Raw genomic sequence first — 25,934 nt, 5'->3', positions numbered from 1 at the left:
CCTGGATTATGAGCCTCCTTCTCAATATTCCAGAGAGGCTTCTCCTTCCTATTCAGTGGCTCCTAAGTCTCGCACTCCTTCTCCTGAAGGTCCCTCTACCTCGAAGTCTGCCTCTTTTGCGAGGTTTGTCTTTGACATGGGGAAGGCTCTTCAGCTGGATCTCCATTCTGACTCCAAATACACTCCTGAGTACTTGGCCGATATGGAGTAACCTCATCCACCCAAGGAGACCTTGAAGCTTCCTATGACTCCAGTGTTAAAGCAAACTTTCTTCAGGAATATGGAAATTCCTTATTCCATTACAGCCATTCCATCCAAGCTGGAATCCAGGTATCGCACCGTACGTTGCAAAGGATTTGAGAAATCTCAATTGTTTCACCAGTCCTTGGTTGTGGAATCTTCTTTAAAGAAAACTCAACCATCTAAGCTCTACACTACGGTCCCTCCAGACAGGGAAGGCCGTACCATGGACAAGTTTGGCTGTAGGCTATATCAGAATTCCATGATGGCTAACAGAATTCTCAATTACAACTACACTTTCACTGCTTATTTTAATCACTTCCTCAAATTGATGCCTAAGTTCTACCCGGCTCTAGAGGAACATTGTCTTCCAGAATTCAAACAAATTATTTAGACTATTTCTCAACTTCGACTCTTCATGCTGCAAGCACATATGATGCCTTTGAGCTCTCTTCCAGAGTTTCTGCTTTTGCAGTAGCCATGCGTCGTCTCGCTTGGCTCCACATTGTTGATATGGATCCCAATTTGCAGGACCGTCTAGCCAACTTGCTTTGCCAGGGAAATGAACTTTTTGATGATTCTATTGAAGCTGCTACAAAGCGTCTCTCTGAACATGAGCGCTCTTTTGCTTCCTTGATTCGGCCGAAGCCTAAGATTCCTCCTGCTTGGCCATACAAACAACCACCACATTGTTATCCTCAAAAAACGACGCCAACTTTCTCCAGGCCTCCGCCTAGAAGGCCACCACAGCAACAGCAGAAAGCTCAGACTCCTGCTGCGGCTAAACCAGCTCAGTCTTTTTGACATTCCCAGTCTGAGCATACCAACCTCCCTTCATCAGACTTCTCTTGCCCATAAGAGGTAGTCTTCACCATTTTTATCACCAGTGGGAGATGATCACCTCAGATCTCTGGGTTCTCACCATCCTTCGGGAGGGATGCTCACTTCACTTTCTTCAGGTGCCTCCAGATCGCCCTCCAAGAGAGTGTACTTCAAATTTGTTGCAACTTCCCCTTCTTCTTCAGAAAGCTCAGGCTCTTCTTTGCCTTCGAGCTGTCGAGGAAGTTCCCTTAAACCAACAGGACATGGGCTTTTATTCCCATTATTTTCTAGTCCCAAAGAAGACGGAGGTCTTGTGACCCATTCTAGACCTCAGAGCCCTCAACAAATTTCTAGTCAAAGAGAAGTTTTGGATGCTTTCTTTACCAACTTTATATTCCCTGATGAATCAGGGAGATTGGCTATACTCTCTGGATCTCAAAGAGGCTTACACTCATATCTCGATTCATCCAGCCTCTCGCAAATATCTACGATTCCGGGTGAGGAATCTTCATCTACAATACAGAGTTCTTCCTTTCGGACTCGCCTCATCCCCCAGAGTCTTCATGAAGTGTCTGGTGGTGGTGGCTACAGCCCTCCATACCCAGAGTCTTCAAGTTTTTCCATACCTGGATGACTGGCTCATCAAGGCCCCCTCTCAACAAGGGGTTATTGCAGCGACCAAACAGACTATTACGTTCCTCCAATGTCTGGGGTTCGAAGTCAACTTTCCAAAGTCCCAGTTGAGCCCCTCTCAGTCTCTTCAGATCATAGGGGCCATTCCAGACACTGTCAGGCTCAAAATGATCCTGCCTCCACCACGCCAAGATGCTCTCATTCGCCTTTGCCATCAGATGTCCATCTACACTCAGTTTCCGCGAGACAATTGATGATTCTACTTAGTCACATGGCTTCTACAGTTCACGTGACACCTTTTTCCAAACTTCACCTTCGCATACCTCAGTGGACCCTGACATCTCAGTGGCTACTGACCCACTTTCCCAACAAATTACAGTAACTCCTTTGTTGAGGCAGTCTCTCCACTGGTGGATGCTCTCTTCCAATCTTTCCAGAGGTTTGCTGTTCAACAATCTCCCTCATCAGATGGTTCTCACAACAGACTCATCAACCTATGCATCTAGACGGTCTTCGTACCCAAGGCCATTGGTCTCCCGCGGACTGTCTTTGTCACATCAATCTGTTGGAATTCAGAGCGATTTTCAATGCTCTCAAAGCTTTTCACACCTTCTTCACGACAAGGTAGTCCTTGTCCGAATGGACAACAAAGTCGCCATGTACTATGTCATCAAACAGGGAGGTATGGGATCTCACTTCCTTTGTTAAGAATCTCTGAAGCTGTGGGATTGGGCAATCCATCAGAACATCTTTCTCAGAGCTGTCTACATTCAAGGTCAGCACAACTGTCTGGCGGACAAATTAAGTCGTCTTCTGCAACCACATGAATGGACACTCAATTCCTTGCCTCTGCGTCAGGTATTTGCTCAATGGGGGTCCCCTCAGATAGACCTCTTTGTGTCTCCCCTCAACAACAAGCTGCCTCAGTTCTTCTCCTGGATTTCCTGTCCTCAGCGTCTCAAGGCAGATGCTTTCCTCCTGGACTGGACGGGTCAGTTTCTTTATGCCTTACCTCCATCCCCTCTGATTCTCAAGACTCTTGTCAAACTCAAGACAGAACATGCCACTATGATTCTGATAGCTCCTCGGTGGCCCAGACAACCGTGGTACTCCCTTCTACTTCAACTCAGCACCAGGGAGCCTCTCCTACCAGTTTTTCCCTCTCTGCTGACTCAGAGTCAAGGATCCTTACTTCATCCCAATCTACACTTAACAACTTGGTACCTTTCAACCTAACTGACTCTCTACAGTTTTCTCAATCTGTCTTGGTGTTCTACTCACCAAATGGAGCCAATATCTACATCCTTTGCTTCGGTTTTGGATTATTTACTTCACTTATCACAAACGGGACTCCAGTCTACATCTATCCGAGTCCATCTCAGTGCAATTGCTGTTTTTCATCAGCCTCTTGATGAGAAACCTCTGTCTGCACACGCTGTAGTTTCCCGCTTCATGAAAGGACTTTTTAATGTAAATCCACCGCTAAAACCACCTCCAGTGGTCTGGGATCTCAATGTCCTGGCTCAATTGATGAAGCCTCCATTTGAACCAATTGATAAGGCTCATATCAAGTATCTTACTTGGAAAGTAGTTTTCCTGATTGTTCTCACGTCTGCTCAAAGAGTCAGTGAGTTACAAACTTTGGTTTAAGTTTAAGTTTAAGTTTATTAGGATTTTATATACCGCCTATCAAGGTTTTCTAAGTGGTTTTACAATCAGGTACTCAAGCATTTTCCCTATCTGTCTCGGTGGGCTCACAATCTATCTAACGTACCTGGGGCTATGGAGGATTAAGTGACTTGCCCAGGGTCACAAGGAGCAGCACGGGGTTTGAACCCACAACCCCAGGGTGCTGAGGCTATAGCGGATCCACCTTTCACAATTTTCCATCATGACTAGGTGGTCCTCCGTACTCATCCAAAATTGTTGCCTAAAGTTGTTTCATAATTTCACATCAATCAATCTATTGTTCTTCCAGTATTTTTTCCAAAGCCTCATTCTCACCCTGGAGAAGTGGCGCTCCATACTTTGGACTGTAAGCGTGCCTTGGCTTTCTACTTGCAACACACTCAACCTCACAGAACAGCCCCACAACTTTTCATCTCCTTCGATCCAAATAAGTTGGGGCATCCTGTCTCAAAGCGAACCATATCCAACTGGATGACTGCTTGCATCTCTTTCTGCTATGCTCAGGCTGGTCTCCCTCTGCAGGGTCGAATCACAGGCCACAGAGTTCGAGCAATGGCGGCATCTGTAGCTATCCTCAGATCAACTCCTATTGAGGAAATCTGCAAGGCTGCCACCTGGTCCTCGGTTCATACATTCACCTCTCATTACTGTCTGGATACTTTCTCCAGAAGGTATGGCCATTTTGGCCAGTCTGTTTTACAAAATCTTTTTTCTTAATTTGCCAACTCTCCCTCCATCCCACTATACTTAGCTTGGAGGTCGCCCGCTGTTGAGAATATGATGTCTGCTTGTCCTGGGATAAAGCACAGTTACTTACCGTAACAGCTGTTATCCAGGAACAGCAGGAAGATATTCTCACAACCCACCCTCCTTCCCTGGTTGGCTTCTTGGCTAGCTATCTGAACTGAGGTACCTCACAGGAGACACGCGCCCTGACTCGGGTGGGAAGGCACTTGTGCATGCGCAATGCACCACTCGTGAGCTCTTATAAAGATCTTCAAGCAAGTCTGCTTGCGAGGCTGTCCGTTGCGGGGCTCAGTCGGTGACATCACCCACTGTTGAGAATATCTGCCTGCTGTCCCTAGATAACAACTGTTACGGTAAGTAACTGTGCTAATCAGTATAGAAGAAATTCTATAATACAGATACTAACATTTAAATACCCATTACACACATAAATGTTTGTAATGGAATTTACATACATATGTGTGCAACTTCTAAAATATTACCTGCTATTCTGTAAAATCCATGTATCTTATATAGTGCACAATTATAATGGGTATACATGTATACATGTAGATGGAGCTTGAGCAAAACATGGGAACACAAATGTGCAATACTGTAAACTATGCAGGTACCTGCAGCCCAGATGCTAATAGTACCATGTTTGTCCGAAAATAAGACAGTGTCTTATATTAATTTGGGGCCCATTGATGTCATTTGTAGATTTATTATAGTTTTGAATTTGTTGTTATATCAATTGCACATCCAGAGGGGGGGGGGAGGAATTTTAATTTCATTTTTTTTTTATTGATTGGATGATTGGGTGGGTGGGAGGGATTGGGTTGAGTCTTGAATAATTAAATATTTATATAGGTGCTTACTATTTCCTTATAAAGATGAAATTTGACATTTGCACTTTTGGAAGGGTATAAATATACTTTATCAATAACTATATCTATAATCATTTTTAATGGGAAAATATGTTGATCTTATTATATATTCTAAGGATTTTAAGTGATGTATAAAGTGTAAAATGTATCTTTTTTCTTTTATTCACTTAATGAAAGTATTAAAAATGAATAAAGATTAAAAAAAAAATTTTGGGTCCAAAAAATGCACTAGGACTTATTTTCATGGGATGTCTTATTTTTTTTTTATTTCAATGATCATCTCTCCCTTCCTCTCCTTCACCCCAATTCTTCCTCTTTCCTTTCTCTCCCCCACATGTGCAACATCTTTCCTTCCCTCTCACCCATCCCCTTGTGCCTACCCTCTGTAGCATCTTTCTATCCCTCCCTCCCTCCCATTCCCCTATGAAGCAGAACTCTTGAGCAGCATCTTTCTATCCCTCCCTCCCTCCCATCCCCCCATGCAGTAGAACCATTGCACAGCATCTTTCTATTCCTCCTCCCTCCCATCCCCCCCGCACAGCAGAACCACACTGACTCTCTCACAACGAGACTGAAATACCTCCCTCCAAACAGCAGTGTCGGCAGCACTCTAAACAGGTTGCTTCATGGCCTTCTCCTGCTGGGGCCTTCCCTGTGCCATGTCACTGATGACATCATCAGTGATGTGGCAGAGGGAAGGACTCGGCGGGAGAAGACTGCAAAGCAGCCTGTTTAAAATGCTTTCGACGATGCTGTTTGGAGGGAGGTATATCGGTCTCGTAGTGGGAGGGTCGGTGGGGTTCAGTAGGGAGGGAGAGATGGAAAGATACTATGGGGGGGGGAGTGAGTGTGGGCTTAATTTCAGGGTAGGTCTTATTTTCGGGGAAACATGGTATGACTAGCCTAGTGCTTGCGTCTAAATGTTAAGTGCATAGATACCTGGTTAGCTAGTTTGTAAACAACATGTAATGAAACATAGAAACATGATGGCAGATAAAGGCCAAATGGCCCATCTAGTCTGCCCATCTGTAGTAACCATTATCTCTTTATTTCTCCAAGAGATTCCACGTGCCTATCCCAGGCCCTTTTCAATTTAGGCAGTCTCTATCTCTACCATCTCTTCTGGGAGACTGTTCCATGCATCTACCACCCTTTCTGTAAAAAATATTTCCTTACAGAAACATAGAAAAATGGCATTATATATTATCCAAGATGGAGTTGGAAGAGAAAGCAGGAATATTATAGGAGCAATATGTTTGCTGGTACATAGTTCATACGGAAACCCACACCCCCATCCATGTGGCACAAGTGCTATGGAAGTGCTAGAAGACCACACTAGGAGCCTCAGGATACACAAAGATATGGTAGCAAGCTGCAGAATGACATATCTGTCTTATAATTGCCACTCAGGAGTAAACTCACAGGTTTTCTTTCATTTGACTACGGCAGACTTTTACGAAGCTGTTCTGTGCTGCTTGGAATAGACGGGTGACTTGGCATTTAGCGGGCACTGCTTGGCAGCACAGTTTTATAAAAGCCCACCTATATTGGAACACCTCCTCAAGGTACCATCACATTTGAAGAAACCCTGTTGCCCTAATACTTAATCATACCATCTAAATTAGCCTTCGAAATTCAATGCTGGGGCATGTCTGGACACCAGCATTGAATATCCAGGTCTGAGCATGAATGTATTATGAATCACAATTTAAAGCTGCTCAAACCAAGGGCCTCTTCTCTTAAACTGTGCTAGCAGTTTTTAGTGCGGCCAGCCGCGCTGAATAGCCTGCGCTGCTCCCAACGCTCATAAACTCTTTGAGCATTAGGAGCAGTGCGGGCCATTCAGCGCAGCTCCCCGCACTAGAAACTGCTAACGCAGTTTAATAGAAGAGGCCCAAAGTGCAGAATTTTAAAAATTGGGACTACTGAAATTATTTTGCGTCTATGGGGGTTTTGATGCACTGCTGTTTTGTTTTTGCTTTCTTTACATTTAAAAAAAATAATTTTTAAGTTGATTCAAATATGTATTGAAAATTTAAGTCTTGATTGGATTGCTTTGAACATTACATAAAATTTAAAGGGGTTTATACTTATGATTAATAAAAAGCATATTTATGCAGTAGGTTTATGTGTTGATGTTGTGGCTCCACTGGCTTATTTCTGAGGTTTCTTCTTTGTTACAGTTATAGTTAATGCTCAGTGAAATAATTTTGTGAAGCTGTTTAGGGCTCATATATGCCACAGCCACTGATAGTGGTATGCTTTCCAAAGATCATGAAAAGGTTATAAAACCATTGAATACAAAAAATATACAATGTCCAAAAAATAGCACATTTAAAGAATATAATTTTCTTCCCAACCCCCACCCAAAGATGTTCAGTAATAAGATCCAGGTGTACCCAGATTTTGGTTAATATATATAAAAATATCTGTTTAAATACAGGGATAGTAGTTTTATTTTTATGGTCTCAATAAATTAAAATATCATGAGTTGATAAAACATCTTAACAATAGCTCATGTTGATAATTATGGTCCTATGTTAACTAAGGATTTGTTTTTTTGTGTTTTTTTTTTTTACAAAGCCATGATAGTGATTCCCCCATGGCAAATGCGCCAAAGCCCATTAAATTCCTATGGGCTTCGGTGCATTTGTCACAGGAGAATCACTATCGCAGCTTTATGAAAGGAGCCCTAAATGGGGTATTTGAAAGCTTTCTACTCTCCTTGGGTGGAAGCACTCATTTTGTTCTACAGCACACAGTCTACTCTGAGTGAAGAGGTTGTCCTGGAGTCAGTAATGTGCATGTATCTTTAATCAGAAAATGCAACAGGACATGTAGAATGCAAGTGTTTGCAGGCTTATTCCTTAAGACAATTTCTAAACTGAAAGGGTGCAAAATCCATAGGTAAACGGTACCCACAGACTTTGAAAACGTGTGCAGTGTGAATATTGCTCTCTTAATTTAACTGCTATTTTTAGCATAAATATCTGCCACAAAATTAGCCAATAATCACTTATGTGAATTATGAATGACTTATCAAACATTTTCTTTATCTGGCAAGGATCTTGCCATCTAATTCCTTAATGTATGCAGGCTAGTAGTTTGGAAGGCCAATTCTCTATGTGAAAAAAATCTTGTGGCTTCTGAGGCCTTTTCCCTTACTCATTATTTGTTTTCAGTGCAACACAGTAGTGAAAGTCTGGCAGTATTTATAGCATATAACTGGAGGTGTTTATTTGAGTGGTTAAGAGTTTATCTTTACCCCTGTTCCTCAAAAGTGGAAGATATTTTTGAGATCTATTTGCATGCACTGCTTCCATTGTATGCTAATAGATCTCATGCATATTCATTGGGAAAATCCTGAAAACCCAACTGGATTGTGGTCTTCATTTCCCACCCCTGGTTTAGCAGAAGCCAGTGAGAAGCAGGTTGCAGCACCTCCTCCTTCTTCCCTCCTACATTCTGAATGCTGGTGGCAGGAAGCACTAAATAGCTGGGCAGCTAGATCAAGCTGAAATTTTACCCCATACTTTCAGATATTGATGGAAAGAATGCACCAGTTATTAGTCGGTAGTAACCCAGAGTTATGTAGACCACCTGCAGAATTTTCCTCAATGACATTCCCAAAGTATGAAATAATTCTTCCTGACCACAAGGTAGTAAATGAAGCAATTTTCTGAATCAGTATCTATAAATTAGCTCCTCAATAAATCTATATATCCACTAATACCATTAACTTTTAGGAATTCATCCAATTTCTAAAATGTCGACTGTAGTGATTGGAAATATAAGTTGGCAGCATATCTTCTTCTGAATGAAAATAAATCTCTTTTTTGTCATATATTAATGCATACCCTTTTGTTCTGTTCATAGTTATTTATGTCAAAAGGTTCACTACTAACTCCTGATAACATCCCTTGATATATTTCACATCCTATCTTTTTCCCATCTCTACTAGTTCATTTATCAGCACGAAGAAAATGGTGAACCTCATTGCCAAACTTTAGATTGACACGCCAAGGGTTTGCAGATTGTTATTAAGGTCATTCTTGTTTCTTTCTCTGTATGAACGTTACATCACTCGAAGATTCACTGCAGATTACAATAGCTGTGTTAATAGATGTGTCAGTTCCAAGTGACTATTCTATACGACATAATGCCATCAGAAAATCATTAAGTATCAAATGATGCTATCATTTAGTATTAATTATTTTAGGTACTAGTAACCCGATAAAATAAATAAATACAATATGTTCCAACCACATCATAACATGTTACCTATATAACTGAAACCTTATAGCTCTGCAAGCCAGGTATTAAGAAGATCATTAGCAGGAAATTTAAAAGAGTTGATCTGAGGAAAGCGACTTTGGCTTCCAAAATCTAGTCAAAACATATAATTCATCCCAATAAAAAGATGTCACCTTGTTTTCTATTTTTCTTGTCTTTATTTTTATTTATTAACCTTTGAGAAACTATCCCTTCGATATTCAACCAGGGACGGTCAGTGTTTGTTTTTTTTAAGTGCTAACTGTTGCCAGTGAAATTAGCCTTGATATGCAATGCTGGGTCATGTGTGGAAACCAGCAATAAATATCCAGAGCTATCCGGGCATGAGATTGCTGCTGGTTGCTCTGCAAGTTCTGGATGATATTCAGCCAGGACCTGCATAAGACACTGATGTGTTTCCTGGCTGAATATCGGCTAGATGCTGCATATGCGGATATCATTTTCCTCCCTCCTACTTGAAACAGATCCCTTCCCCCCTAACATGCCCAGATCCTCCTCCAGGACCCTTCCTCCAGTACCAGCTGACACCCCTCCAGACATCCCAACCTCTCTTCCTAGACTTCTTCCCAAGTCCCAGTTGGCCCACTTTCCTGGTGGTCCAGTGGCTAAGTAGGGCAGGAGTAAATCCCATGAGATGGAGCAAAGGGCTGGACGGGGATATGGGTATCTTAGGAAGCTGTGCAGGAGGGAGATATGGACAGAAACAGTCTGAAATTTGAAAGCAATGTGTTTGCTGGTAAATACTCAGTGTTGGCACCTGCACAGCTAAGTGGGCAGAGTTAGGACTGCCTCTTGTAAGGTCCTCACTGCATGCTTGGCTACACAGGCATAAGCACTGAATTTTGCCAGCATCCACATAATTTCCAGCTCCTTCCCAAATCTGCTGCACTTTTTCCGTTTAGTGATGGACAGTTAGAGCCGATATTCAGTGGCGCTGCCCAGTTAAGTGCTGTTGAATATCTGTGGTCAGCCTGCTGAGCCTGATTTAAGAAAGCAATTCCAATTTGTACTTCCTTTCTAAAATTTGCCTCTATGTCTGTCCTAGTTACCATTTATGCAACTGTTGCATAAAAGCCAATTTTTTTCTATGCCACTTAAACAGCATTTTAAACATGGCCACTCGGACTTGCAAAATTATTCTACAAATCGTCAGGATAGTAGAACTTAAAAGCTCAGATATTTTGGATACCTTTTAGTAAGCTGTGGTAAGCATCAGGTTAAACCGCAGTGTGCTCAGGCGTCCTGTGGTAACATGCTTCCCACAGGCTAAAAAATAGATTTTTTTTTTAGACCCTGGGGACGGATCAGGGGGCAGAGTATAGGTGTGTTCTGCACTCATGTATTGTAACACCTCATGCAAACTGCTCAGAATTGACTCCCCAGTCATTTGTAGCAGTATAGAAGCTTCAAATACACAATAAACAAACAATAATTGGTTAGCACAGCTGCATTGCCATGTACCAGCCAATTAGCACATAGTGCAAAACCCATTACCATCTAGAAAATAGATGTTAGCACTAGCTCACACACTAGTAGAGAAATTAACACAAAATGGAAAATGGGTCCATTTTTCCGCCACACTAAAAGTGGTTTCAGTGCAAAGGAAAGTCCCACGCTGAGGATGGTGCAAGCCATTTTTTAGCTTGTTTTAGTAAAAGGACCCCTTCATGATTTCCACTATGCATAAATATGTGGAGGAACATAATCAAAACATATGTCTACGTCTGATTTGGCGTATGGCGCTAGATGCCCAAAGTCGACAAGGGGAAAATGCCCATTTTTGAAAAATACGTCTAGAATATATATATATATATATATATATTTATTTATTTATTTATTTAATTGTCTTTATTTATTTATTTAATTGTCTGTTAGGACATCCAAGCTATTGTTCATCCAGAGTGCCAGGACGTCTATCTTTATATTACATTTTCAACCAAAATTTTATTCACATTCCAAACACCCAGAACAAGACCATTTGGATGTGGGAGGGGCCAGCATTGTGATGAAACAGAGCAGTGGGGCATCTTGGAGGGCACTGCTGTGAACTTCACATAAAGGGTACCAGATAAACATCTCATAAGAACTCCCTTATAGGTTATGGTGAGCTCCCCCAAAACCACTATACCCACCTGTCTACAACCCCAATAGCCCTTATAGCTACAGGTGGCATATATAGCAGTAGAGTGAGGTTTTGGGGGGGTTTTGGTTGGCACACATGTTCCACCATAAATATAGTTGTTAGAGTGGCTTATGGGACTTGCTACTCCTCTATGGTCCCTTCTGCCCACACACGTCATGAAGCCCCCTGCAACGATTGCAGCAGGAGAGATGTTCAAACTCTCCTGCCGATACCCCTACCCCCCGAAAGTTTGTCAGCAGGAGGGATGCCCATTCCCTCCTGCTGACTCCCCCCTCCCAAAGGTAGCCCATCCTATGAGGGGTGGGCTAAGTTATCTGGCCAATTGAAATCTTAGGCTACTCCCAGTCTGTTTTGAAGAATGGATAAAATTGACTTACAGTAATAAGGTATATAGATTATCTGAAAACCTGGCTTTTCTCAAAAATTTAACTCTCCCTCCTCATCTGACATCCTAGCCCTCTAACATCCTTCTTTCCCCCGATCTTCATCTAGCCCTTTCCTTGGAGTTCCTTTCTCATTACAAGTCCTATAAACCGTGCCGAGCTCCACGACTATGGAGATGGTGCGGTATACAAACCTAAGGTTTAGTTTAGTTTAGATTATCTTCCAGACTCTATATAAATCACCAAAATTTGGGAACCAAATCTATGTGCAAATTAATTTCTTAATGAGCTGTTAACAATAATTAGTGTTACTTGTCAGTCATTTAGACTTATTCATGGATCTGCCTTGTGCCCTATCCTATAAAATGTGTGCCTAAATTTTATAATGTACAACTCAAAAAAAGGTGTGGCCATAGGAGAGTCATGGGTGGGACAGGGACATTCTCTATACATCCAACTGCCATTAGCTGTGTGCCAGCGTTTATACTAGGTTTCAGCAGGTGTAAGTGCTAGATTCAAATTTAAGTGCACAATTCGCACTCAGGAGCCCTTTTACTAAAGTGTGATAAAAAAAATTAATGCAAGAGTATGTGTATATTGAAATCAGCATATGCTAATCTCCTACTAAACCTGCCATCCTCCATGCCCCTCCCCTTTTCTTTCCCCTTCCTCTTTGTTCTGTCGCCTTGAGCCTGTATAGGTATGAGCGACTTAAAAATGGAAGATTAGATTAGATTAAAAAATGAATGCAGCTACATGGCAGGGTGTGTCTACAGTATAGAGGTTTCTTCTTCCATTAGGCCTGCGCTATGATTAGCGATTATACCCCATTGACTTAACACATCAGTCAATGCTGTGTGCTAAACACATGCAGTCCCGTGCAGTAATATTCATGTGTGCAACACCTAGGCCTATTCTTATTAAAGAGGTAGAACATGGAGGTCTGGAAGTGCAGTGTGTGAGGTGTGACAGTGATATTAATGGTTCAAACAAAGACAGTGTGGTACAGAGACAAAATGTTCAAGTTTTGGATGTAGCCAAATCCTGTTTATGCCAGAAGCTTCCTTGGGGTCTCTTAGGTCAATTTTCCAGCAAGCTCCAAGTAAGGTCTAGAGCAGTGTAATGAAAACTTTTTAAAGCTACAGTACACTAAATGCAAGGCAGCGGCTGGAGGACATCCAGAAGTGCGTGGATGTCAACCTGATGATGTCACATGCATGTGTGATGTCATCATGTAGATATCCACGCATGCACGGATGTGCTCTAGCCTTGGTTCTGAGACTCCTATTGTCGTCGGTGGTGATGAAACACCCCATCCCCCCTTAGTCCTTTATATATTTATTGTTGTTAAAATAGATCCATTTTGGGAACAATGATGCAGTTTTGTGAAACACTGGCCAGCATCATTTTTTTTTAATATACTTTAATTTAGGAGTGAATTAATGATTGTATATATATTGTTCTGTACTTTTGTTGGCTTGAAAAATTAATAAGGTTAAAAAAAAGGAGTGAAGTAATGAACATGGGTTACAAGTTGTTCTATTTTACCACAGGGTCCCATTATATGCAATGAGACCTTGTGCTAAAATATTATAATTTGTGGTAAAATGACTCTCTTAATATCAGCCCACACTGATAACTTTTTGAAAGGATTTGGAGAAGGAAATTCATATGTCCAAGTCACCAACATGCAACATTGTCACAATATTTTACAAAAGGATCTGTCAAATGTAGAGCCTCTTGTAAAAGTGGAGCAGGCCTGCATTTCCCACTTTTCCACATTCAGAAGGAACAGTGATGCGACAAAATTGCATATAAGGAAAACAAACATAGATTCCCTTCCCTCCTGCACACACATAGACATGGGAGCAATTCCCATGCTGCTCCTTGAGAAAATCTCCTTTACAACATCACCCCCTACCCCCACCCCTTTGGCATCAGACCTCTATCACAATTTTATCACTAGAGATTTTGGCAGCCATACAGGAGGGCAGCATTCTCAAGGCCATCACTCCCATCCCACTAAACAATAGGGCCCCCCATTAAGCCTAGAGAATGAGTCAAGATTGGAACCTCTTTGGTTCTTCTGCACTCAGAGGGAGGTGTCTTTGGGATTCAGAGAGATGGATACAATGTGGTAGATGATTGCCAACCATGTGGGGGACTGAAGAAGGGGGATGTATCAGGGTAGTCTCATGAAGTGGTCTCCTGTTGGGCGGAGGGGAGAGGGTTGATGCTGCTGGGTGTTGATGTCAGGGATGGAGTAGGATGCCACAATGGCCAAGGAAAATCAGATGTTGGGGTCATCTGTGAGGAGGGTGGACATTGGGGGCTGTTCAGGAAGGGGGAACAAGCATTGGTTTCTTTATCAATGTAAACATGGATTTTGTTAGGTGCCATCGACTCATATTCAAGTCCTAGTGACTTGATAATAATATCCAGTTTTCATGGTAGAATACAGAAATAGATTGCCAGGCCTTTCTTCTGTGCAGTATAAATGTGATGTTGCCATTGTCACATCAAATGTGATCCTTTGCCTCCAACACTGCCCATCTACTGCTGCCTAGAAGGGTGGTACATCATTAGTCTGACATCTTCACTGAAACCTGCCCATCTTGGGAGGCCCTGCTTGTAGTGGAACTACCGATGGCATAGCTTTCAGTTTCACAGATGCGCACAAGCCCCAGTGCACAAGCCGATGTACTATGAATGGAGAAACATGGATTACCTATGTGAAATGGAAGACGCAAATCTATAGTGTAGGCCCATCCTAGATACTCCCTTTCCCTGCCCTACCTATGCTCTCTAGACATCTAATTGTAGTACGCATCCTCATATATCCATGACCCCATTCTGAAAGAGCCATTTAAATATTGAGCCTCTCCAGATATTTTAAATGCTGCCATTTACTTGTGAGGATACTTCTAAAATAAGGGTCAAAGTGTTTTTCTTGAGTCTTTAAAGTAATTCTTAAAGGTGATTTTTTTTTTTTTTGCACAAATGTAAAAGAGAGATTTTTCTTACCAAAGATTAAACTTTCACTATACCTAAATAAATGTAATGTGTTTTTTTAAAGTTTTGTCTAAAGGTCTTTTTATATCTAACATATTTCTGAAAAGTAGCATCATAAAGAGCTTCAAGAAGCATCATAATGTACTTTACAGTACGTCTATAGCCAAACTGAGTCCATCTGGAACCTTTTTTTCCTTAAAACTTTCAACTTTGATAGTTCAAAATCAATCATTTGAAGATAAATTTTCTGCAATTGAATTGAAAATTCAAGTATTGGAACTATTAGATAGATTGAATAAAGCAGATATCCTAAAACTTAAGTAGAATCTGCAATTATTAAACAAAACTTATTATTGCAGCGCCAAGTAGAGAATTTGGAAAATCAGCACAGATTTTATCAATTTTCTGAAGCAGCCTTGCTCCTCTTTTGAAATATGTTAAAAAAACCCAAACAGCAACTGAATATCCGATAGCTGAAGATGTAGATGTTCCCTGTGATAATTTGATTTTGACTCAAGTAATTGAAGATTTTATTTATTTATTGTCATTTGATATATCACCAAATGTCCTAGAACTAAACTTCTAAGTGGTTTACAAGGCTTAAAATATACAAACATGCATTAAAAGACTAATCCTCTGCCCCATAGGAGGGGCCTTAGCTGCCTGGGCCAATCAGAATCTTAGATCTGTCTCCCAGTGCATTGTGGGATGTGCTAGGAGTGGCCTAAGATTCTGATTGGCCAGATCTCTTAGAACCCTCCTAGGCAGGGGGGTTCCAGCTAGGGGATCAGCACCCTGTCTTCGTTGGAGGGTCCCTCCTGGGCACAGTCATTATGGGGGGTAGGAGTGTCCAGCAGGAGGGACTGGGCATCCCTCCTGTCATGGTCATTGGGGGGAGTGTTTCTGGCAGGAGGGACTGGGCATCCCTCCTGCCACAGACAATCGGGGGGGGGGTTTCAGGGGTCCCGGTAGAAGGGACTGGGCATCCCTCCTGCCTGTAGTTTTCACATGTGGGGGATGGGGGGAGACGGGCCACGGCAGCTAAACTTATTGCGGCAGGGAGATCCCTTGCTGCCATCAGTTCAGCAGCAATGCAATTCTCTAACTGGCTCCTGTAATATGGGCACTGGTTAGAGTGGTGTTTAGGCGGCATAGGGCAATTCAGTATAGAGCACCCATGTGCAATTCTCAAAAGCTGCTTAGATGGCTTCTGAGAACAGGCACCCTAGAATCCGGGCCTTAATACTATAACCTGATCAAGAATCCTTTTGAAAATGTATTTTTTCAACATCATTAGGATTTGTTTTTGAATTACAAGATTAATACTTTTCTAGATATATCCAGGCAAACTCAGAGAAATGTGGTACAGTGGTTAAAGCAATAATCTCAACCCCAGGGGTGCCCAATACGTCGATCGCGAAGGCAAAGTGAGTCGATCGTGGAGCCGATCAGTCTTCCTCTCCCTGACGTCAATTCTGCCATCGGAGAGGAAATTCCGGGCCAACCAATCGCTGCCTGACCGGCCCGGAACTTCCTCTCCAATGGCAGAATTGACATTGGAGATAGAAATGCTGGTCGACCTGACGCAGGAAAGCAGGGAGAGCTTGGGGCAGTGGTGGCTTTGGGGCCTGTTCCCCGATGGCTGTGGCAGTAGCTTGGGGGAGGGCAAGGAGAAAGAAAGAAAGGGGCAGGCAGGGAGACAGAAGGAAAGAAGGGAAACAGAAAGAAAGGAGGCATGAAGAGAGAAAAAAGAAAGGGAGGCAGGGATAAAGAAAGGACAGGGAGAGAGGAAGAAAAAGTTGGGGGAGGGAATGAGGTCTGGAGGAGAGGAAGCATATAGGCTGAAAGAAGGGAAGAAAGATTGGATGCACAGTCAGAAGAAAGTGCAACCAGAGACTCATGAAATCACCAGACAACAAAGGTAGGAAAAATGATTTTATTTTCAATTTAGTGATCAAAATGTGTCTGTTTTGAGAATTTATATCTTCTGTCAATATTTTGCACTATGGCCCCCTTTTACTAAACCACAATAGCGTTTCTTAGCGCAGGGAACCTATGAGCATTGAGAGCAGCGCGGGGCATTCAGTGCAGCTCCCTGTGCTAAAAACTGCTATCTCGGTTTAGTAAAAAGGGAGGGGCTATATTTGTCTATTTTTGTATGCCTTGACCTCTTTGAAAAAACCCCAGAATATAAATGATAATTAACATTTTCTCTGCATACAGTGTGCTTTGTGGGTTTTTAAAAATTTTTTTATTGTTGGTAGATCATTTTGACTTGGTCATTTTAAAAGTAGCTCGCAAGCCCAAAAAGTGTGGGCACCCCTGCTCAACACCATGAGGTTGTGGCTTCAAACTCACACTGTTCTTTGTCACCCTGGGCAAGTCACCTAATCCCCCCTTTGCCCTAAGTACATTAGATAGATTGTGAGCCCACCGAGACAGACAGGGAAAAATGCTTGAGTACCTGAATAAATTCATGAAAACTGTTCTGAGCTCCCCTGGGAGGATGATTTTCCTTCTGAAATTACAACAATTTTCTCACTTCAATGCTTACTCTATTATTTCAGGGGTCTTTAATAGATCCTCCTATTTGGAAACTTGACAATCTTAAATAATGAGGTTTTCATTTTGTAATCTTTTATTGGCATTGGCAGTCCTATGTTTTAAGTATCTAATCTGTAAACCTAGCCGAGCCCTATATTAGGGATGATCTGGTATGTAAATCTAAGGATTGGATTGGGATAGAAAATTAACCCTTTTCAAAACCGCGAAAGCAGTTTTTAGTGCATGCCAGCACGCTGAATGCTCTGTGCTGCTCCTGACACTTATAGAAGTTCCTATGAGCAGTTTCGTAAAAAAAAAAAAAAAAAAAAAAGGGGGGGGGGAAGGGAGGGGGTAAATAAATCCTTTTTGAAACTTTGACCAGATGTTCTCCAGTTAGGCGGTCTGTTTTGGCTTAACTTTTTATGCAAATGTATTGTGAAACTGTATTCTGTATTTTATGAATCTGATCATTTGGTATCTTTTTGGATTCTAAATTGCTAGTTACTTCTCCCCTGTCTCTGTCTGTTTTTTGTCTCCATAATATAAACTGCTTGCTTTCTTTTTTTTTTTTTTCCCCCCCCCCCCTCTATTTTTCCTGGATATTTACCTTGTTGTTTTTATCTTTTACTATATCTTGGACTTGAGACAGAGGTCTCCTTTTACTAAGCTGTGTTAGGGCATTAACGCGCTGAATAGCATTCGCAGAATTGACGCACGTGCTAGACCTTAATGCCAGCATTGAGCTGGTGTTAGTACTAGCCGCGTAGCATGCTATAATATCCTGCGTGCGCTAAAAACGCTAGCGCGCCTTAGTAAAAGGAGCCCAGAGTAATTTAATTTAATTATTTGTTTAAATTGTTTTCTTATATGTGTTGTTTCTGTATTTGTATATATTCTTTTTTCAGCTTTCAAGTTTTTAGAAAATACTTCTACTCATATCTTTTCTGTATTCTTGTAATGTGTGTTAAAATTACTTGAAAATAAAAGTAACAAAAAAAGGTGTTCCTGGAGGCGAAACTATGTGGGATGTTATAGATTTGTGTTTTTAAAAATGTAAATGTATATGCATACAATTAGCAGACATACTGGTATATATGTATGCCTGCACTGGGACAGACACAAATATATGCATTATCCTTTTGCTGCTGGTTACACATATAAGTCAAGGTTTTATAAGGGAAAATGTACACAAGTTTCCCCTTTTTAAAATAGCTGCCTTTTCTACCATATGTATTCTGGCCACATCCATTTATTCAGCAAGTTACCATATTATCCACCCTTTGTCTAGCACCTCTGCAGTGGAAGCACTGTCATCATCATCTTTGCCTCCAGGCACTCGTGGTAATAGATATATTTTGAGGATGAGAGATATTTCTGGCTCTGGAGACGGCATCTCTGCCCCCAGGAAGGAATCTCTTGATGCATACCTAACTGGTACTATGAATCTGCTCTTAATGCAGAAAGGAGGGATCTAACTGGTCTCAGATGAGAATGTCACAAACTTATCTTTCCTCTTTACCATCTAAAAGACTGAGAGTTGGTGCTAAGTGATAAAAATTAAATTCAAGTGAGGATTGAGCATAAAGTTTTGATAATTGTATATCAGGAACTTTATAGGGTGACATCATGATATTTAAAGCAGATGCGATCATTAAGGTCTCGATCCGCAATGAGATTATTAATTAAAGCACTTGGGGCTAGATTCACTAAAGTCAGCAATCGTCGTTAAACCTGTTTTCACAGGTTTAGCGATGATCGCTGCTGCCTACCCAATTCACTAAACGGCCCACCACGTATTGTCCGATCCGATCTGATCCAACCCATGCAAATTAGTAAAACCCCATGCAAAATAACCAAGCGACTGATTCACTAAGATTTGCTTGGCTATTTTGAATCGGGTTTTACTATCCTAAAACCCAACTGCTGTAGACCTTCTGCCGGTTTTTTGACAGGTCTGACTGTTTTTTAAAATTCATTTTTTTTTCAATGGCACAGATATTTTACATGTGTTACACATGCAAAATGTATGCCCCATAAAAAAAAGAATAAAAGACAGGCAGACTTGTCAAAAAAGTGCCTGCCTCACCGAGAAACACGCCCCCCCTCCATGACACACAAATGGCAGAAAAAATGCCCACTTCCTCCTGCCAACAGACACTCCCCCCCTCCATGCCGAAAATTTAGCAGGAGGGATGCTCAGTCCCTCCTGCCATCAGCATCATTGATGCCCTCCTCCCCCGCCCGCTGGTGGCTAAACACCTTCCCCCACCTGCCCACCAAACACCCCCCGCACTGAAAAATGCCATCTGGGCCATCTCTCTCCTTCCTTCCTTTCTTCCTCCCCCCCATGAAACAAACGGCAGGAGGGATACCCACTCCTTCCTGCCACTGGATAGCAGTGAATGCCCCCTCCCCGTACCTTTACATTGGGAGCAGGAAGGGTGCTCAGTCCTTCTTGCTCCTCTGGCCTCCCAAGGGAGTGCGAGGCGCCTGAGCCAATCAAGGCCTTAGATCCCCTCCCTGTGCATCACATAATACACCAGAGTGGAGCCTAAGGCCCGCATTACATTGCAGGAGGCCAGAGGAGCAGGAGGGATTGAGAACCCCTTCTGCTTCCAACATAAAGGTGCTGTCCGGTGACAGGAGGTAGTGGGCATCCCTTTGCCATTTATTTCACGGGGGGGGGGGAGGGAAGGAAGGAGAGAGAGTGCCCCAATAACATTTTTCAGTGCGGAGGGGGGGGGTTGTAGGGTGGGCGGGCAGGGGGAGTGTTCAGCCAGCCGTGGGAGGATGGGGAAGGAAGGGGCCATTGGTGCAAATGGCAGGAGGGACCAGGCATCCCTCCTGCCATTTTTTTGGGTTCGAGGAGAGGGGAAGAGACAGAGCGCTTTGTCGGGTGGGGGAGGAGGATTTTTTTTTTTATTAACCAGATATTTTGCGTGTGTAATACATGCAAAATATCTGGCCCTTTTTTAAAAAAAGCTGGCAGAAGCCCTGACAGCACTGAAAAGATTGTTAACTTACTTCATTAAGTACCAATTTGCAGAAACAAAATTCTATGTTTTGACATTGTTTCAGATCATTAATTGAACCATATCCATGTCATTTGCTTCTTGGACTGAGAACTTTTCAGTTCCCCTTCGTATGCCCTGTCCGAGTGGAACCCCCTTACCAATTGTCATTGTGACCTTCAGCCAATTCACTATTGTTCTGGGCCAGGGTAGTGCTGAAACCTAAGGGGTGCTACACATGTAAATGCTGATTTATGGTAGTATTCTATAATGGCAATTAAACACCTGATTGTTAATATAGAGTTTGCAGTTAGCACACATCATCCTAGCACCTAACTTTAGCCAACCCTTATGGAATCATTACTTAAATCTATACCATTTTTAGCCATAACCCAAAAGCTGACATTAAGACTGAGACTCAAAACACAATTTTCATCTTGGCAAAATAAATATATAATAAAGTGACTTTGGGTAAATAATAATAATAATAATAACTTTATTCTTTTATACCACCATAATCAAAAGTTCTAGGCGGTTTACACTAAAAAGAGCTGGACAATCAGCGAAATACAATAATACAATAGGCATTCCTTTCCTAAAAGCTAGGTCACATTACAGCAACAGGGATCTAGTTGAGTCTTGGATAAAGATTTCACTCTTGGGCAAAATCTGCAACTGTAAAATTAGCCTGGAAATTCAAAAGGAAGCAGTTCGAAATTTGAGAGAGGAACAGTAATAATCAGATGACTGGAGAAGAGACAACCAAAGAGAAAAAGAAACTGGGACACTATTAGCATAACCCAAAAGTCAACAAGCCAGTAGGGAATTTCTATTTAGGTAGTTGTGGAAGTCACCTGCTCAGCAATTCAACAGCTTGGCAGCATTCAGCATGAGAGCAACTGTATAATTATTCACCCATACTAGAAGGTGAAATAGGTATCTATTTGGGAACTTTTCCATAAAGACAACACAGGCCCCTATGTGTCTATACAATAAAAAAACATAGTAACATAGTAGATGACGGCAGATAAAGACCCGAATGGTCCATCCAGTCTGCCCAACCTGATTCAATTTAAAATTTTTTTTTTTTTTTTTTCTTCTTAGCTATTTCTGGGCGAGAATCCAAAGCTTTACCCGGTACTGTGCTTGGGTTCCAACTGCCGAAATCTCTGTTAAGACTTACTCCAGCCCATCTACACCCTCCCAGCCATTGAAGCCCTCCCCTGCCCATCCTCCACCAAACGGCCATACACAGACACAGACCGTGCAAGTCTGCCCAGTAACTGGCCTAGTTCAATCTTTAATATTATTTTCTGATTCTAAATCTTCTGTGTTCATCCCACGCTTCTTTGAACTCAGTCACAGTTTTACTTTCCACCACCTCTCTCGGGAGCGCATTCCAGGCATCCACCACCCTCTCCGTAAAGTAGAATTTCCTAACATTGCCCCTGAATCTACCACCCCTCAACCTCAAATTATGTCCTCTGGTTTTACCATTTTCCTTTCTCTGGAAAAGATTTTGTTCTACGTTAATACCCTTTAAGTATTTGAACGTCTGAATCATATCTCCCCTGTCTCTCCTTTCCTCTAGGGTATACATATTCAGGGCTTCCAGTCTCTCCTCATATGTCTTCTGGTGCAAGCCTCCTATCATTTTCGTCGCCCTCCTCTGGACCGCCTCAAGTCTTCTTACGTCTTTCGCCAGATACGGTCTCCAAAACTGAACACAATACTCCAAGTGGGGCCTCACCAATGACCTGTACAGGGGCATCAACACCTTCTTTCTTCTACTGACTACGCCTCTCTTTATACAGCCCAGAATCCTTCTGGCAGCAGCCACTGCCTTGTCACACTGTTTTTTCACCTTTAGATCTTCGGACACTATCACCCCAAGGTCCCTCTCCCCGTCCGTGCATATCAGCTTCTCTCCTCCCAGCATATACGGTTCCTTCCTATTATTAATCCCCAAATGCATTACTCTGCATTTCTTTGCATTGAATTTTAGTTGCCAGGCATTAGACCATTCCTCTAACTTTTGCAGATCCTTTTTCATATTTTCCACTCCCTCTTCGGTGTCTACTCTGTTACAAATCTTGGTATCATCTGCAAAAAGGCACACTTTTCCTTCTAACCCTTCAGCAATGTCACTTACATACATATTGAACAGGATTGGCCCCAGCACCGAACCCTGAGGGACTCCACTAGTCACCTTTCCTTCCTTCGAGCGACTTCCATTAACCACCACCCTCTGGCGTCTGTCCGACAGCCAGTTTCTGACCCAGTTCACCACTTTGGGTCCTAACTTCAGCCCTTCAAGTTTGTTCAACAGCCTCCTATGAGGAACTGTATCAAAGGCTTTGCTGAAATCCAAATAAATTACATCTAGCATATGTCCTCGATCCAGCTCTCTGGTCACCCAATCAAAAAATTCAATCAGGTTCGTTTGGCACGATTTACCTTTTGTAAAGCCATGTTGCCTCGGATCCTGTAACCCATTAGATTCAAGGAAATACACTATCCTTTCTTTCAGCAACACTTCCATTATTTTTCCAACAACTGAAGTGAGGCTCACCGGCCTGTAGTTTCCTGCTTCATCCCTGTGACCACTCTTATGAATAGGGACCACATCCGCTCTCCTCCAATAGACATACAACATTGGTAATGACAACAAAAAAGATTAGGTATGTAAATTTACACCTGCTCTGGAGTTGGTGCAAATTTATGTGTCAAGTGAATACATATGTACATAGATTATAAATCAGACATGTGAATTCTGACTCCACCAGTGCTCTGCCTCCAGGAATGCCACTACATAATAACACAGTTAATGATGGCAGAAAAAGACCCTCACAGTCCATCCAGTCTGCCCAACAAGGTGACCAGAGCCTCCACACACCACTCCATGTAGGCCTAGAACACACAAGTTTAAATACTGGTTGTGAAATAACCATATATCCAGCAAACATGATGGGGATGATATATGTACTGCTGACAGTATTCAATTTACCAATCATGATGCTTTCCCCTCTCTCCTAAGTTGCACATTTTTTCCCACTTGCAGTCATGACAATAAACTAATGAAAACAGGCATAAACATTCTTGGTGTCTTCCTTTCACACATGCAACAGGATAAACTAATCTAATCTAACCAGAACATTTCTTTTCCACTTAACCAATCAGCTCAAGGTGGATTACAATAAGTATACTCAAAATGCAGAATTTCCTTTCATAGATCAACATCGGTGTCCCGCAAACTTTCTCGAGCCATGGCACACTAAATGTAGTGGCTGAAGCGCGATACATCTGGAAGTGCATGGACATCATCACATCGATATCCATGCAGGCATGAAGGCCCTGAGATGCCAGTGGAGGATGCCAGCAGGGAAGAGGGCTGGAGAGGAGCTGGCGCCAGCTGATTGCATACAGGACATGCCTCTCACCGCGAGAGGCATGTCCTCTAGGCAGCCGGCACCGGCGCCTCTCCTCCTCCTTAGTGTGCCACTGCACACCTGAAATCTCAGGAAGCACACTAGTGTGCCATGGCACACAGTTTGTGATACACTGATCCATGACGTATAATATAGTCTGAATAAATGCAACTACTTGTGATAAGTGCAAGTGAAAAAAAGCTTTTTACTGCAGACTGATGCAGAAATATTCTACAAAATTAGAGAGTAACAGAGTAATAAGGGTGATTTCAATTACCAATCTCTAAGGCAGTGTCTCTCAAACTGTGTGCCACGGCACAGTGGTGTGCCCTGAAGAGATTCCAGGTGTGCCATGAGAGATTCCTGAATTTTACTTTATTTTTAAAAATTCCCGTCATAAGTGTACACTACAATAGATGACATGTACGTCGCATACGCAAGTCTGTCAATGTTATGAGTGTCTGTGTGCATAAGGATATAACCACCCAGACAAGCATCATTCTTTGACGTGATTGGTCCTTGAAAGCTAAATGCAAGTAATTTTAGTTTTATTTTTTATGCAGTAGTTAACTTGAGCAACAAAGCAATCAAGGCTTTGTTACCGTTTGGATCTTCTTTGTAAACTTAGATTTTAGGTTCAGACAGAAATTATCATATTTTTCGCTCCATAGGACCCACTTTTTTCCACCCAAAAGTGGATGGAAATCTCGGTGCGTCTTATGAAGCAAAGGTACAAATTTTGTTACCCTCCCCCCGTACCATTGTAAAACCCACCCGCCACTGCACCTCCTTTTTAAAACCACCCGGCCGCTCGCTGCCAGCGCACCACCTTTTTTTTTTAACCCCCCCCTTTTAAACCCCCCAGTCCATCCATCCGCCTGCCCACCATCGCCGTTGCGCCTGCCATCACCATTGCTTCTGTTTTACCTGGTGGTCCAGTGTCCAGCCAGCTCCTCATTTCCCCAGTGGCAAAACAAATCGGCAGTGCAGCCATCAGGAGCAAGCTTTACGCTCTCCTGCTCGGCCCTGCGCTGTTTTTCGAATGGCTTCCGTAAGTTCTCGTGAGTCTCGCGAGAACCTACGGCAGCCATTCAGAAAGCAGCATGGGGCCAAACAGGAGAGCGTAAAGCTTCCTCCTGACAGCTGCGCTGCTGATTTGTTTTGCCGCTGGCCGGGAAATGAGTCTGGAAGAGCGAAGGCTGCCGCAGCAGGCAGGGAGGGAGCGAAGCTGGCTGGAACTTTTTGAAAAATTTAAAAAGATACCGGGGGCTCGCCTGGGGCTGGCTGGTTGGCCTAGAGCTGGCTGGCTGGCTTGGGGCTGGCTTGCCTGGGTCTGGCTGGTTGGCCTGGAGCTGGCTAGCTGGCTTGGGGCTGGCTGGCTGGCCTGGGGCTGGCTGGTTGGCCTATAGCTGGCTTGGGGCTGGCTGGCTGGCTGGCCTGGGGCTGGCTGGTTGGCCTGGAGCAGGCTGGTTGGCCTGGGGCTGGCTTGGGGCTGGCTGGCCGGCCTGGGGCTGGCTTGGGGCTGGCTAGCTGGTTGGCCTGGAGCTGGCTAGCTGGCTTGGGGCTAGCTGGCTGGCCTGGGGCTGGCTGGTTGGCCTAGAGCTGGCTTGGGGCTGGCTGGCTGGCTGGCCTGGGGCTGGCTGGTTGGCCTGGAGCTGGCTGGTTGGCCTGGAGCTGGCTTGGGGCTGGCTGGCCAGCCTGGGGCTTGCTTGGGGCTGGCTAGCTGGTTGGCCTGGAGCTGGCTTGCTGGCTTGGAGCTGGCTGGCTGGCCTGTGGCTGGCTGGTTGGCCTGGAGCAGGCTGGTTGGCCTGGGGCTGGCTTGGGGCTGGCTGGCTGGCTGGCCTGGGGCTGGCTGGTTGGCCTGGAGCTGGCTGGTTGGCCTGGAGCTGGCTTGGGGCTGGCTGGCCAGCCTGGGGCTTGCTTGGGGCTGGCTAGCTGGTTGGCCTGGAGCTGGCTGGCTGGCTTGGAGCTGGCTGGCTGGCCTGGGGCTGGCTGGCTGGTTTGTTTGGGGCAGGCTGGCTGGCTGGCTTGGGGCTGGCGGGCTGGCTTGGAGCGGGCTGGCTGGGGGCAGGCTGGCTTGGGGCTGCCTACCATTAGATGTGCCAAGTACCCTGTCCCGGCCT

This window comes from Geotrypetes seraphini, chromosome 3 (assembly GCF_902459505.1).
Source record: "Geotrypetes seraphini chromosome 3, aGeoSer1.1, whole genome shotgun sequence".
In the NCBI taxonomy this organism is placed as follows: domain Eukaryota; kingdom Metazoa; phylum Chordata; class Amphibia; order Gymnophiona; family Dermophiidae; genus Geotrypetes; species Geotrypetes seraphini.
The sequence above is the reverse complement of the archived record's forward strand: the minus strand, read 5'-3'. Positions refer to the sequence as shown.